At 46.1% G+C, this 16,045-nt stretch overlaps 1 long non-coding RNA gene and 1 pseudogene across 1 annotated transcript; both read left to right on the top strand.

Moving 5' to 3' along the window:
* Positions 1-1,542: 1,542 nt before the first annotated feature.
* Positions 1,543-11,716, top strand: LOC104662075. Its single transcript, XR_747934.2, has 2 exons — positions 1,543-1,741; positions 11,498-11,716. It is a non-coding gene; the product is annotated as an uncharacterized LOC104662075 (long non-coding RNA).
* A 1,997-nt stretch (positions 11,717-13,713) lies between these two features.
* On the top strand, positions 13,714-15,830 carry LOC104662091 (annotated as a pseudogene).
* Positions 15,831-16,045: the final 215 nt, after the last annotated feature.

Here is a 16,045-nt window from a genome sequence, read left to right as displayed (position 1 = left end):
GGGCATGGTGGTGCATGCCTGTAATTCCAGCTACTTGGGAGAAGGAGATAGGAGGATCGTTTGAACCTGGGAGGCGGAGGTTACAGTGAGCAGAAATTGTGCTGCTGCACTCCAGCCTGGGTGACAGAGAGAGACTGTCTAAAAAAAAAAAAAAAAAAAAAAAAAAAATTAACTGGGCATGGTGGCTTGCCTGTAGTTCAGCTACTTGGAAGGCAGAGTTGGGAGGATCACCTGAGCCAGGGAGGTTGAGCAGTGGAGCCTGTGGTGAGCTGTGAACACGCCACACAAGTACACTCCAGACTGGGTGACAGAGTGAGACCCTGTCTTCAAGAAAGCAAGAACAAAAAAATCACTTTTAGTGACTCCTGCAACTGTAGGCTCACATCCTCCCCAAGTTCAAGTACATCAGGGAAAAGCACTTGAGGTATACTCTCCCCAAGTTCAAGTACATCAGTAAAAAAGCACTTGATGTTCCAATAAAAGTTTCATTGTATTGCACTGGCTCTGACTGCATGGTATGCCTGCCTGTGAAGCAGTGATTTGGCCAGAGACATGGTAAGTCTTGCTGGTGGTCAGCGTCCCATATCACCTCTGAAGTTAAGGGCAGTGACGCATGATCCAAAATGTATGGACTACGAGTGGCAGAGGGGTGTTTCCCCAGAAGCAAATCTGGATGCTGTTACCCAAAGGAAAGGAAACCAGATCACCCATGTCCAGTTATTAATTTATTTTACTATTTTATTTTTATTTTTGAGATGGAGTTTCACTTTTGTTGCCTAGGCTGGAGTGCAATGGCACGATCTCAGTTTACTGCAATCTCTGCCTCCTAGGTTCATATGATTCTCCTGCCTCAGACTCCCAAGTTGCTGGGATTACAGGTGCCTACCACCATGCCTGGCTAGTTTTCTTTGTTTTTGTTTTTGTTTTTTTTGTATTTTTGGTAGAGATGGAATTTTGCCATGTTGGTCAGGCTGGTCTCGAACTCCTGACCTCAGGTGATCCACCCGCGTTGGCCTTCTAAACTGCTGAGACTACAGGCATGAGCCAGCATGCCGGCCCAGTTATTATTTTAATTTCCCATTTAGATTTGAGGGAACCAAAGCTCAGAGAGAGGAAACTGTTTGTCTAAGGTCATCCACTTAGAAAGAGGCAGAACTGGGGTGGCTCACGCCTGTAATCCCAACACTTTGGGAGGCCGAGGTGGGTGAATCACCTGAGTTCAGGAGTTCCAGACCAGCCTGGCCAACACCACGAAACCCTGTCTCTCCTAAAAATACAAAAATTAGCCGGGCGTGGTGGTGCACGCCTGTATTCCCAGCTGCTCAGGAAGGTGAGGCAGGAGAATTGCTTGAACCCAGGAGGTGGAGGTTGCAGTGAGCTGAGATCACACCACTGCACTTCAGCCTGGGCAACACAACGACACTCCGTCTCAAAAACAAACAAAAACCAAACCAAACCAAACAAAACAAAAACAAAACAAAGAAAGAGGCAGAACTGGGATTTATGCATGTTTGTCTGCAAAGCCATTCTTTTCTCCTTCTTCCCACAGTGTCCAGGGAAGTTCTACTGACTGGAACTGAACCATAGCAAATGTATCTTCACTTTCCATGATTCAGTAGCTTTGGGTGACAAAGTAACTAATCTCCAGCCCTGGTTATTGAGAAACTCCTGAATTGTTTGCACTGAGCTACTGGTATCATCCAGAATTCCTGGCAAAGGTGTTAGAACGGCTCCATGATTGGTCAGTGAGATCACCAGCATCTTCCCAGAACTCAGGCGCATGCTGTTGGGATGGGAAGCCAGTCATCCACTTTATTTTCATTTCCTGAAAGTGATCTGGTACCGTTTGTCATGGGTTTTTGTCTTAAGAAGCCTCAACCGTAAGCGTAGAGACTGGGGACACCACAGTGGACACTGATGCTCTAGGGATGAGGCGTGCCCAGCCAGTGCAGTTTTAAGACGGAAATGTGAATGCCTTGGTCACCATGGGCACCGGTCATTATTGGTGCTCTGCAAAGCATTTCATGTATTTCTCTTATCTGTCTGTCCTGAAGACATTTGAAATACCATCCCCAGTTAGAGTTCAGAAAGTTAAACTACGTCCCTCATCGATAGCAGAATAAACTGTGATGTAACCATGCAGATTATATATTCATGCATGGAATACCATCCAACTGTTTAAAGGAATAAACTGGCTGAGCATGGTGGCTCACAGCTATGATCTCAGCACTTTGGGAGGCCAAGGTGGGAAGATCCTTTGAGCCCAGGAGTTTGAGACTAACCTGGGCAAAATGGCAGAACTCCACCTCTACAAAAAAAAAAAATTAAAAATTAGCCAGACATGGCTGTAGTTCCAGCTACTTGGGAGGTCGGCTTGAACCCAGGAAGGTGCTGCAATCAGTCGTTATTGAGTCACTGCTTTCCGGCCTGGGCGATAAACTGAGGGCTGGGTTTGGTAGCTCATGCCTATAATCCTAGCACTCTGGGAAGCTGAGGCATGAAGATCTCTTGAGCCTAGGAGTTCAAGACCAGCCTGGGCATCATAGTAAGACCCTGTTTTTTTTTTTTTTTTTTTTTTTTTTTTTTTTTTTTTGTTTGTTTGTTTGTTTGTTTTTTTGAGACAGAGTTTTGCTCTTGTCCCAGCTGGAGTGCAATAGTGTGATCTCAGCTTACTGCAGCCTCCGCTTCCCAGGTTCAAGCAATTCTTCTGCCTCAGCCTCCCTAGTAGCTGGGATTACAGGTGCTCACCAGCACGCTTAGCTACTTTTTTGTATTTTTAGTAGATACAGGGTTTCACTATGTTGGCCAGGCTGGTCTCAAACTCCTGACCTCAGGTGATCCACCCGCCTCAGCCTCCCAAAGTGTTGGGATTATAGGCATGAGCCACCGCGCCTGGCTAGGACCCTGTTTTTATAATAAATTAAAAAATAAGCCAGCCGTGTTATTGCATGCCTGTGCTCCCAGCTACTCAGGAGGCTGATGCAGGGGAATCGCTTGAGCCCCAGGAGGTTGAGGCTGCAGTGAGCTATGATCATACCACTGCACTGCATGCCAGCTGTGTGACAGAGCAAGATTCTGTCTCAAAAAAAAGAATAAACCAGGCTGACCGTATATCAGTATTGGTAAATCTCTAAAACATAATGTTGAGGAAAAAAAGCAAGTTGTAGAAGGAGGCACACAAAGTCAGGGATATGCGGGCTACATGAGAGGTGAAAATGTAGACACACAGGCGCTTCAAGATGGTAGGTCCTTGAAATAAGAGGTAGGGCTTTTAAGTGGTAAAGAGGAAACAGAGGCATCAATTTTATTTCCTTCTTTTTTTTTTTTTTTTTTTTTTTTGAGATGGAATCTGGCTCTGTTACCCAGACTGGAGTGCAGTGGTGAGATCTCAGCTCACTGCAACCTCTACCTCCCAGGTTCAAGTGAGTCTCCTGCCTCAGCCTACCCAGTAGCTGGGATTACAGGCACCCACCGCCATGTCAGACTCATTTTTGAATTTTTAGTATGGACAGGGTTTCACCATGTTGTCCAGGATGGTCTTGAACTCCTGACCTTATGTGATTCATCTGCCTCGGCCTCCCAAAGTGCTGGGATTACAGGCGTGAGCCATTGCACCCGCCTTTGTTGTTGTTGTTGTTGTTGTTGTTTGAGACAGAGTCTCACTCTGTATTGCAGGCTGAAGTGCAGTGGCCCAGTCTTGGCTCACTGCAACCTCTGCCTCTCAGGTTCAAATGATTCCCGTGCCTCAACCTCTCAAGTAGCTGGGATTACACGCGGTGCCACCATGCCAGTCTAATTTTTGTATTTTTAGTAGAGTCAGGGACTTTGCCATGTTGGCCAGGATGTCTGGAACTCCTGACCTCAAGTGATCCGCCTGCTTTGGCCTCCCAAATTGCTGTAATTTCAGGTGTGAGCCACCTCACTCAGCCTCGATTTTATTTTTGAAACTTGGTGGTGGATACAAAGATGTTTGTCATGCTATTCTCTATGCTTTTTGTTTAAATGAAGTCTTTGGCAACGAAATTTCCTTCCCACCCTAGTCATGGTCAAGTTTTCATCTCAATGCTGTATTGGTCAGGAGTCAGTGACAGACATAATCTACTCTAGCTGGCTAGCTAGTTTAGGCTGAAGGAGAATTAATATTGATTACAGAATTGATCAGGAGGCTGAAGGTACCACTCTGAGCTTTAGAAGGGGGAAGATATGCCAGCCATGGTGGTTCACGGCTATAATTCCATCACTTTGGGAGGCAAAGGCGGGCAGATCACCTGAGGTCAGGCGTTCAAGACCAGCCCGGCCAACATGGTGAAACCCTGTCTTTACTAAAAATACAAAAAAATCAGCCAGGCGTGGTGGCACATGCTTATAGTCCCAGGTACTTGGGAGGCTAGGGCACGAGAATTGCTTGAACCCGGGCAGTGGAGGTTGCAGTGAGCTGAGATCGTGCCACTGTACTCCAGCCTGGGGGACAGAGTGAGACTCCGTCTCAAAAAAAAAAAAAAAAAAAAGAAAAAAACAACAATAAGAAGGCCAGGCATGGTGGCTCATGCCTGTAATCCCAGCACTTTGGGAAGCCAAGGCGGGTGGATCACGAGGTCAAGAGATCGAGACCATCCTGGCCAACATGGTGAAATCTCGTCTCTACTACAAATATAAAAATTATTCGGGTGTGGTAGTGTGAACCTGTAATCCCAGCTACTCGGGAGGCTGAGACAGGATAATCACTTGAACCCGGGGGGGCAGAGATCATGCCTCTGCACTCCAACCTGGATGGCTGAGTGAGACTCCATCCCCTCTCCCTCCACCAAAAAAAAAAAAAAAAAAGAAAAAGAAAGAAAAGAAAAAAAAAAAAAAGAAGTGGGAGGTCAGGCAGCAAGGAAAGTACTGATTCTTTTATTACTGGCTGGTTTGGGAAGACACTGTGGGAAAGCTGGATTCCACAGGAATGACCCTTGCCACGAGAAACAGTGGAAGCAGCAGAAGGGTGGTCTTATCCTTGTTGCTTCCTGCTGGCTGATGGAACCTCATCAGCATCTGGAATCCTGGAGCTTGGGAATTGTGGTTCTTAACTTTCCAGCCTCTGCTCTGGAGGAAGACCCACCCTAGGAGAAGGCAGGAAATGTTGATTCATCCACTGTATGTACTTCTCACAGAAGCCATCTCGTTCTTCTCTTTTAGCTTCTACACACCCGGTCCTCCAGCTCTCAACTTCCACCTTTGTCCCCACTCTGAACTCTTACCACCAGCCTTCGTAATAGATTGGGGTGGGCATTTGGAGCGACTCTTAGTGAAAAGCAATGCCATTCAGTAGGCACTATTATAAGATGGCATGTTTATGCGTGTAGAACGCTGGCACAGAATTGGTACAAATGCATTAGTTCTAGAAAGATATCTGAGGTCACAGTGGACCACAGCTAGCTAGATGGTCCAGGGGAAGGCAGTAGTGTTTAGTGGTAAAAGAGCTTGGCTCTGAGCTGGGCACAGTGGCTCACACCTGTAATCCCAGCACTTTAGGAGGCTAAGGTGGGTGGATCACAAGGTCAGGAGTTCGAGACCAGCCTGACCAGCATGGTGAAACCCCATCTCTTCTAAAAACACAAAAAATTAGTTGGGCATGGTGGTACGTGCCTGAAATCCCAGCTACTTGGGAGCCAAGATAGCACCACTGCACTCCAGCCTGGGGAACAGAGGCAGACTCCATCTCAAAAAAAAAAAAAAAAAAAATATATATATATATATATATACACACACACACACATATATACACACACACATATATATACACATATATATATGTACACACACACACACACAAAGGGTTTGGGACAGACTGTGCACCTGGTGAGGCCAAAGTAACCTTTAGGTGTTACTCCCAGGTGGATCAGGTAGAGAGAGAGGGTGGGGAACTAACAACAACTACCTGTTGAGTCAAATGCCAAACGTGTGCTCCATGTGGCCAGGGGCTAGGGCAGAGCTTGGCTGAGGCCCCTGGAGGCAGGCAACTGTGTTATCTATCACCATGCACTCCTACCTACTGTGTCTGGAATTTATGCCTTCCAGTGGGTTCTTGGTCTTGCTGACTTCAACCATAGACCTTCGTGGTGAGTGTTACAACTCTTAAAGATGGTATGTCTGGAGTTTGTTTCTTCAGATGTTCAGATGTGTCTGGAGTTTATTCCTTCTGGTGGGTTCGTGGTCTCGCTGACTTCAGGAGTAAAGCTGCAGACCTTCACAGTGAGTGTTACAGCTCTTAAAGGTGGTGTGTCCAGAGTTGTTTGTTCTTCCTGGTGGGTTCGTGGTCTTGCTGACTTCAGGAATGAAGCTGCGGATCCTTGCGGTGAGTGTTACAGCTCATAAAGGTAGTGCAGACCCAAAGAATGAGCAGCAGCAAGATTTATTGAGAAGAGTGAAAGAACAAAGCTTCCACATCATGGAAGAGGACCCAAGTGGGTTGCTGCTGCTGGCTCGGGTGGCCAGCTTTTATTCCCTTATTTGGCCCCACCCACATCCTGCTGATTGGTCCATTTTATAGAGCACTGATTGGTGCATTTACAATCCTTTAGCTAGACACAGAGTGCTGATTGGTGCGATTTTACAGAGTGCTGATTGGTGCGTTTACAATCTAGCTAGACATAAAAGTTCCCCAAGTTCCCATTCCACCCAGAAGCCCAGCTGGCTTCACCTCTCACTACCATGTGAGGGGTGGGGACAAGTGAAAGGAAGAAGAACCTGCAGCAAAAGCAGTTTTGATTTTTATCACTTTTTAGAAAGCTCTCCCATGTGACAAGCAGCAGCAACCCACTCATGCTTCCTCAAATGGAAACGGAATCTGCTGGAAGTCTGTGGGGGCTCTGGAAATCAGTGGCTGCCCAAAGGTGCAGGCTGGGAAGATGGGTTGGAGCTGAGAAGGAGCTGTGGAGAGGAGTCCTGCAGGTGATAGCCAGTAGGGATACTGTGACCGTGATCTCCCTGGGAGAGCTTCTTATCACCTCTTCATCTCCTGGGTAGTAGCATCTAAGTGACAGTGCTTAGGTGTGCCTGGGCTCCTGGCTCCCAGGAGGTGAAAAGTACACCAGGAGCTGTTGAATTCTAATCAGATATTTCTGCTTGGGAAAGGTTCTCAACCTGTAGCCTCCTCTAAGTTACAAAGGGAACTTAGCAAGTGTTAGAAGACTGTTAGAGATAGGCTGGTACCTAACGAGGACTTTCTTGGGTAGAAGATATACTCATAGATAAAATCTCACATAAAATTAAGAAACTCTTTCAAATAAATACGTGTTTTATTAAATTCAGTAGTGATAACATACAGCTGGGCGCGGTGGCTCACGCCTGCAATCCCAGCACTTTGTGAAGCGGGCAGATCACAAGGTCAAGAGATCGAGACCATCCTGACCAACATGATGAAACTCCATTTCTACTAAAAATACAAAAATTAACCGGGCGTGGTGGTAGAAGCCTACAGTCCTAGCTACTCTGGAGGCTGAGGCAGGAGAATTGCTTAAACCCGAGAGGCAGATGCTGCAGTGAGCTGAGATCACACCACTGCACTCCAGCCTGGGCGACAGATCGAGATTTTGTCTCAAAAAAAAAAAAAAAAAAAAAAATTGACGACATAACCTTGAAAAATAGCAGTAGATAGAAACAATAAAAGTATTCACTCAGTCTGCAGATAATGACTGCTTGGTGAATACATGCATGAGAGGATGAGACAGGGAGTAGGAAGCAGAAGGATCTGAGTCCCCAGCCCTTACAATTTCCATATCCACTAGGCAGGACCGGTTACAGAATTTGCAGAACTCAGTGCTGATAGAAAATGTGAGCTCATTGTTAATAACTTATTAAGAATTTCGAGCCGGTTGCAGTGGCTCATGCCTGTAATCCCAGCACTTTGGGAGGTTGAGGTGGGTGGATCACCTGAGGTCAGGAGTTTGAGACCAGCCTGACCAACATGGAGAAACCCCGTCTCTACTAGAAAAAAAAAATACAAAATTGCCAGGCATTGCTACTCAGGAGGCTGAGGCAGGAGAATCGCTTGAACCTGGGAGGCAGAAGTTGTGGTGAGCCAAGATTGCACCATTTCACTCCAGCCTGGGCAACAAGAGCAAAACTCCATCTCAAAAACAAACAAACAAACAAACAAACAAACAAACACCCACAAAGAATTTCAGCCAGGCGTGATGGCTGAGGCCGGGCGCGGTGGCTCATGCCTGTAATCCCAGCACTTTAGGAGGCTGAGGTGGGCAGATCACCCGAGGTCAGGAGTTTGAGACCAGCCTGGACAACATGGTGAAATCCTATCTGTACTAAAAATGAAAAATTAGCCGGTGTGGTGGCACGCACCTGTAGTCCCAGCTACTCAGGAGGCTGAGGCAGGAGAATCGCTTGAACCCGGGAGGTGGAGGTTGCAGTGAGCCAAGATCGCACCACTGTACTCCAGCCTGGGCGACAAAGTGAGACTCCATCATAAAAAAAAAAAAAAAAAGAAGAATTTCAAGATAGTAACAGAAGAGCGTTAAATTAAGTGTAAGGGCTTTTTAAGTGTGGGATCCTGTGTGATGGTATAGGTCACACATACTCAAAGCTGGCCTGCTGCTAGGGGATTCGCCCCAAATAGACTGAATGCGGCAATGGTTACTCTACTGGAATCCCCTTTTTCATGCTGGGAAGTCAGGTGAGCAGGCTGACAAGACATATTTGTGGACTATCACAATATGTGAAGCTCAATGGGCTTCCTATTGCCCATCTTCTATTCTTTCTTCCTTTTTTAGAGACAGGGTCTCCTTATGTTGGTCAGGCTGGTCTCCAACTCCTAACCTCAGGTGATCTACCTGCCTCAACCTCCCAAAGTGCTGGGATTACAGGAGTGAGCTACCATGCCTGGCCTTTTCTTTTTATCTACAAGCAATCTTTTGTTTGTTTGTTTTTAAACCATTTTCTCAGTGTGGGGTGCTGGGAAAAACAGAGTTCCCTCCTTTAGGATGCTCATAGTCTAGTGAGGCAGATAGTTTGTGTGTTTGTGTTTTGAGATGAGGTCTACCTCTGTCACCCAGGCTGGAGTGCAGTGGTATGATCTTGGCTCACCGCAACCTCCCAGGTTCATGTGATCTTCCCACTTCAACCTCCCAAGGAGCTGGGATTACAAACATGTGCCACTGCACCCAGCTAATTTTTGTATTTTTTTTTTTGTATTTTTTCTTGACCCTGTTGCCCAGGTTGGTCTCGAACTCCTGGCTTTAAGAGATCTGTTGCCTCGGTCTCCCAAAGTGCTGGGATTACAAGTGTGAACCACTGTGCTCGGCCTTGAGGGAGATAATTTTGCAAGCAAAGAATTAAAATGCTGTGGAATCCTCAGTGCACGGGACATACGTGAAGGTCTGGGGGTCCCAAGTTGGCCTGGGGGAGGCAAGAAATGTCCTCAATGGGCCATTCCAAAGACCATGGACTCTGTATATGGTGGACGCGAAGCTAGGGTTCTGATTTGTGTTTAGAACATCACGTGGCTGGGTGCAGTGGTGGCTCACGCCTGTAATCCTAGAATTTTGAGAGGCCAGGGTGGGTGGACCACTTGAGCCAGGAGTTCAAGACCAGCCTAGGCAACATGGCGAAACCCTACCTCTACAAAATATACAAAAATTAGCTGGATGTGGTGGTGCGTGCTTGTAGGCTTGGCTACTTAGGAGGCTGAGGGGTGGGATGATCGCTTGAGCCCAAGAGGTCAAGGCTGCAGTGAGCTGGGATCGTGCCACTACACTCCAACCTAAGTGACAGAGTAAGACCCTGTCTCAAAGCCTCCCAAAACAGGCTGGGCATGGTGGCTTATGCCTGTAATCCTGGCACTTTGGGAGGCCGAGGCAGGCAGATCACGAGATCAGGAGTTCGAGACCAGCCTGACCAACATGGTGAAATCCCATCTCTACTGAAAATACAAAAATTAGCTAGGCATGGTGGCTCATGCCAGTAATCCCAGCTACTTGGGAGGAGAATTGCTTGAACCTGGGAGGCAGAGGGTGCAGTGAGCCGAGAGCGAGCCAAACCTCCAAGCTATCCTTGTTCATTCCTAGACATAATTTTGGGAGGCACTTAGCTTATAGTTTATAGTTTAGAACAAAGATGATAACAGCGCTTCCCCAAAACAAACCCCTTTCTTGCCTGGGGATGAGAGTGTCTTTGTAGACTAACAAATTAGTCAAAAGATGAGAAATTATGTTTTAGGAGTCATGCAGTTGGAGGCTACAAGATTCTGACCCTCCCCAGATTGTTCCTGGAGATAGCATCACTTTGTAAAGCCTGAGGTCAGTGCTTGAGATATTTTGCAGACTCTGCACTTGACGGATCAGCTGGCACCACCCAGATCGATAAATTGGCTCATCTGATCCTGTGGCCCCCATCCATCTGTGTTCTTGTGGAACTCACCCAGGTGAGTTAATGTCTGACCCAACCAATCAACACTCCTGACTCACTGGCTGTCCCCCCACCCACCAAATTATCCTTAAAAACTCTGATTCCCGTATGCTCAGGGAGACTGATTTGAGTAATAATAAGACTCCAGTCTCCTGCATAGCTAACTCTGTGTGAATGACTCTTTACTGTTTTCTCTATTGCAATTCTTCCTGTCTTGATAAATTGGCTCTGTCTAGGCAGTGGTCAAGGTGAACCCACTGGGTTATTACACTCACTATTCTGGTGAGGCACAGCCAGGTCCTGAGCTACAACAGTGGTACCAGGCCTGGGGAGGGGGTGTGGATTCAATAGTTAATTCAGGGCTGGGTGTGGGGGCTCACGCCTGTAGTCCTAGCACTTTGGGAGGCCAAGGAGGGAAGATCACTTGAGGTCAGGAGTTTGAGACCAGCCTGTCTAACACGGTGAAACCCTGTCTCTATCAAAGATACAAAACATAGCCTGACGTTGGTGGCACGGGCTTGTGGTCCCAGCTACTCAGGAGGCTGAGGAAGGAGAATCGCTTGAACCCTGGAGTCTGAGGTTGCAGTGAATGGAGATTGTGCCACTGCACTTCAGCTTGGGCAGCAGAGTGAGACTCTGTCTCAGAAAAAAAAAGGGGGGGTTAAAGAGTTAATTCAGGCTGGGTGCAGTGGCTGCCTAGGTGCTGTAATCTCGTCACTTAGGGAGGCTGAGGCGGGAGGATTCCTTGGGCTTAGGAGTTTGAGAGCAGCCTGGGCCACATAGTGAGACCTCATCTCTATTAAACAAACAAACAAAAAAGAGTTAATTCAGAGATGGGATCAACTTGGGCTGTTGATTGATTGGATTGGGTGCAGGTTGAGTGGGTATTAGAGTTGAAACAATGTTCTTTTTTTTTTTTTTGCAAAGTCGAAACAATATTCTAAGATGACTAATTGGATTCTGACTTTGGGCAGATATATGGACACAAGAAGAAAGTTAGCTTGGAGGGAAAGACTATGCATGTTATTAGTAATTTTGTAACTCAGTAAAGATATTGGGAGAACTACATGTCACTAAATGTTTTTTTGTCTTGCAGAATCACCAATGATTTTTAGTATAAATATGGCAGGTTGGAAACCTGGAAAATAGAACAAAAGGAGTGGATTGGTTATCCTACGGCTGAAGCAGTCAAAACAGCACAACTTGGGAAGAGAAAGTCTAGGGTTCACAATTGTTTTTAGTTCTGTAATTAAGCCAATCATTCTAACACAAATATGTTATTTAAAAATAAAAACCATTTCCCTAGCTTTTATCAGTAGACTTAGAACTTATTTGTTTATACCTTTAATAGACTGTGATAGAATTTGGGTACGTAAATTAAAAGCTGTAGAGGGATGGTGGGGAAGGAGGATTCTTCTAAAGTCAACTAAATCATTCAAATTAAAAAATGTCCTTAACGCTTTAATTGGTTAGTAGTCACCCTGTGTATACAACATAAATCCTTGAAATGATTAACAGGAGGGAAAGATGGGTGGCAGCCCATAACAGTCTCCTTATTTAGAAAGCATTTGGAGGCAGGTTTTATAATGCAGTCTTAAAATAGCCGCTAACCAGATTCTGATTTCAGGAGCTGTAAGAATGTGGAAGCCTTAGCCACATCACCTGAGTGGTAATTAGCATTAAACCGCACGGCAACCATTTCTCATTTCACACTTTATAGGCCCCTTAGTTCCACCTCGGCAGTAATGGAGGGAAACTATTTAGGTATTCATATATGCGAGATCATACTGGGTACCCCTGTAGGGGAAATATTCCTTTGATAGAATTTAGCAAGGGGGGACCGAGTGCAGTGGCTCACGCCTGCAATCCCAGCTACTCAGGAGGCTGAGGCAGGGGAATCGCTGGAACCCAGGAGGCGGAGGTTGCAGTGGGCCGAGATCGCACCACTGCACTCCAACCTGGGCAACAGAGTGAGACTCTGTCTCAAAAACAGCAACAAAAACAACAACAAAAAAGAATTTAGCAAGGGAATTCTTGCCTGTTGAAACATACCAGTTTTCAAGGTACCCAGTGCAGGTCTTAAAGCAAGGGCTTTTCTTCTCTTCCCAGCTGTGATGAGGACTCTGCCACCTTGAAGCCATGTGCTTGTCTTAGCTCAGGTTTGGGAGACAGGCACAGGGAACTACAAGGAGAGAGGTACCTGTTCTCAGAGCTGCCAGGCTTCTCCTTTCTTTTATTTTTTAATTTTAATTTAATTTAATTTTTGAGATGGTGTTGTTCTCTGTCACCCAGGCTGGAGAGCAGTGGCACGATCTCAGCTCACTGTAACCTCTTCCTCCCAGTTCAGGCGATTCTCCTGCCTCAGCCTCCTGAGTAGCTGGGATTATAGGTGTGTGTCACCACTCATGGCTAATTTTTGTATTTTCAAGAGAGACAAGGTTTTACCATGTTGGCCAGACTGGTCTCAAACTCCTGACCTCAGGCGATCCACCCACCTTGGTCTCCCAAAGTGCTAGGATTACAGGCTTGAGCCACCATGCCTGGCCCAGGCTTCTTCTTTCATAGCTTCCTGCAGGAAGGAGTTACCACAGCAGTTGGCAGGGGGAGATCAGAGAGAGACTTTGCTACCAACCTGTTAAATAATGTGATAACATATTTTTATTTTTCTTTAGAATTTTAAAAAATTGAAACAGGGTCTCCTTATGTTGCCCAGATTGGTCTTGAAGTCCTGGCCTCAAATGATCCTCCTGTCTCAGCCTCCCAAAGTGTTGGGATTACAGGCATGAGCTACTGCACTCAGCCGATAACACAATTTTCATATACATAATGGCTCAATGAATTTCGTTTATGAGTCTTTCCACCTAAAAGGCTGGACAGCTGGAAGGATGAATGACATAACAGCCCTGATGACACAGGCCCTCTCTTCTCTCTGTATTGGGGACATTGGTTTTTGTCAGAGGCCAGCTGTCTCCTGGAGCACACGTTCACTGGGGCCAAAGAGTCTGCACTGGTCTAAGGGACTTCGTATGTGGAAATCGCATTACTGCCTCTTACAGGAACTCCTTGTGTTTGGAACCAGCCTAACGAGACTCCTCTCTGGGCAATAGTTGATGAAGAAGTGTTTTTTTCTCTTGACAGTCCTGCTCTAGGGGTTGAAGAATGACCAAGTTGATTCGGGTTCTCAAAACTTAATCAAGCATCTTCCTAAATGGGATTATTCACATTCCTGCGGCATGTGAAGCAAAATTGGAATCTGCTTGAATATTTTTGCTGGAAGCAGGTGGAAGTTTTATAACCAGCCTTCAGGGGAAAATGCCAGATATTCTGACGGACAAAGAAGTAAGTTTGCTGAGAGAGTCGGCAGTTGGAGGGCATGCATGGGGGTCATAGATTGTACTTGGCAGCCAGGGTGGGACAGTTGCTGGCCTTGGAGGAATCATTGAGAGATTGCTCATCACATGGCTTTGTGTCAAAGTGTCAGACCATGAAATGCCTCCGCCCTAGGTAACTTCTGAATGACTGAGCACAGAGCACATCGGGGCTAAAACAGCTTCAAACCTTCTGTGAATTAGTGACAGTCATTATTTGGTTATCAACTCTTGCGTTTGGGGGCCGAGCCCCTTACGCCTAAACCAGGGGAATAAAACCGCCTTCTCCACTGAGAGCCCTTAACCCGTTGCTGACTTATGTTCTGGGTCCTGCTTGGACAGCCTTTCAGATTGGCTACAGGATGTGTTGATCTAGGTACTGCAAAAAAACTTCCTTCTCGAAGCCAGGACTCTTAACTTGACTCAAATATCTCTTTGATAAAAGGATGTGGTTATTTTGTTTCCTTCTCTCCAGCTCAGGGAAGCTGTCAGTAGCTCTCTGAGGCAAAGAGTCTTCCAGCTGAAAACAGGTACCTCTGGGATTTAGGAGGGTATAAATGCAGGAAGTTCCCATAACTATGTACAACTTAATGTATGCATAATAATTAAAAATAGGTTTTTTATTTGTTTGTTTGTTTGAGACAGAGTCTCGCTGTGTCACCCAGGCTGGAGTGCAATGGCACAGTCTCGGCTCACTGCAACCTCTGCCTCCCTGGTTCTAGTGATTCTCCCACCTCAACCTCCTGAGTAGCTGGAATTACAGGCATGCGCCACCACGCCCGGCTAATTTCTTATGTTTTTGGTAGAGATGATGTCTCACTATTTTGCCCAGGCTGGTCTCAAACTCCTGAGCTCAAGCGATCTGCCCATCTTGGCCTTCCAAAGTGCTGGGAAGGTCATTCCTCCCAGGTCATCCCTCCCACAGCACCCGGTCCTAAATTTTTTTCAAAAAATAAAAATGTGGAGAAAGGAATGACTTTAAATGTTCTTCCTCAGATCACCCAATATGATTTATCTCCCCCCCCACCCAGGCGCTATCTACTATAATATGACTCTGATATATTTCCATATATAGTATAACACATTGCTATTTAAAATGATCCTGCTTGAGCAGATGCTGCGTCACTGCAGAGGCCCCGTCCTCTGCCTTTCCTGTTTCTCCGCTGAGGCTGTCAAGCTCTCCTTAGCCTCTAGCTGGCTGTCTCCTTAAGAACCAACACCCATAATACCTTCAATGAAGTTGCTGAGTTCTGATGGAGAGATATTTGAAGTTGATGTGGAAATTGCCAAACAATCTGTGACTCTCAAGATCATGTTGGAAGATTTGGGAATGAATGATGAAGGAGATAATGACCCAGTTCCTCTGCCAAATGTTAATGCAGCAATATTAAAAAGGTCATTCAGGCTAGGCATGGTGGCTCATGCCTATAATCCCAGCACTTTGGGAGGCTGAGGCCGGCGGATCACATGAGATCAGGAGTTCGAGACCAGCGTGGCCAAGATGGTGAAACTCCGTCTCTACTAAAAATAAAAAAATTAGCCAGGCATGGTGGCAGCATGCCTGTAGTCCCAGCTACTCAGGAGGCTGAGGCAGGAGGATCACTTGAACCCAGGAGCTGGAAGTTGCAGTGAGCTGAGATCACGCCATTGCGTTCCAGCCTGGGCCACAGAGCAAGACTCCATTTCAAAAATAAATAAATAATAATAACATTTTTTTTTTTTTTAAAAGACAATTCAGTGGTTCACCAATCAAAAGGATGACCCTCCTGCTCCTCCAGAGGCTGATGAGAACTAAGAAAAGCGAACAGATGCTATCCCTGTTTGGGACCAAGAATTCCTGAAAGTTGACCCAGGGACACTTTTTGAAGTCATTTTGGCCGTAAACTACTTAGACATCAAAGGTCTGTTTGATGTTCCATGCAAGACTGTTGCCTATTTGATCAAGGGGAAAGCTTCTGAGGAGATTCGCACGAACAGTCTTCCGTCGATGCCAAAACTGACTCTGTTGAACAGGAGGAAGCCCAGGTACCCAAAGAGAACCAGCGGTGTGAAGAGACGTGAAATGTTGTGCCTGACACTGTCACACTGTAAGGATTGTTTCAAACACTGGTTGCACTGCCTTGTTTATAATTGTCAATATCAGACAAACAGTAGACAAGCACAACAGCCTATCAATTGTATCAGCAGAATATCATCCTCACTGTATGTGTAGTTTGAGTGCAGATTCCAAACTTATGGCTGAGCTTCCTCTAGTATGATCGAAAGTTTCTGTTCTC

This window comes from Rhinopithecus roxellana, chromosome 2, assembly GCF_007565055.1.
Source record: "Rhinopithecus roxellana isolate Shanxi Qingling chromosome 2, ASM756505v1, whole genome shotgun sequence".
Lineage (NCBI taxonomy): Eukaryota > Metazoa > Chordata > Mammalia > Primates > Cercopithecidae > Rhinopithecus > Rhinopithecus roxellana.
The sequence above is the reverse complement of the archived record's forward strand: the minus strand, read 5'-3'. Positions and strand labels throughout refer to the sequence as shown.